The sequence below is a fragment of the Solea solea genome, chromosome 15 (genome assembly GCF_958295425.1).
Source record: "Solea solea chromosome 15, fSolSol10.1, whole genome shotgun sequence".
Classification (NCBI taxonomy): Eukaryota; Metazoa; Chordata; class Actinopteri; order Pleuronectiformes; family Soleidae; genus Solea; species Solea solea.
The window spans coordinates 18,918,706-18,918,909 of NC_081148.1; positions in this window are offsets into that span (position 1 = coordinate 18,918,706).

A 204-nucleotide genomic window follows, 5' to 3' on the forward strand; every position below is an offset into this window, starting at 1 on the left:
GCCTTCAAGGAGGCATCAGTTTTTACCATTTGTACAATTTATCGTAGAAAAACATGCCAGAGGTGAGATTGTGTGTAACGAGGAAGCAGCCAGGACACCAGACTTCTCCCTCTGAACGGGTATTTAAAACCTTGCCTTTCACTCTTCTCCATGACATTTGGTTGTCATTTAAAAACCAGAAAGAATGAGAAAAGAAACCAAACA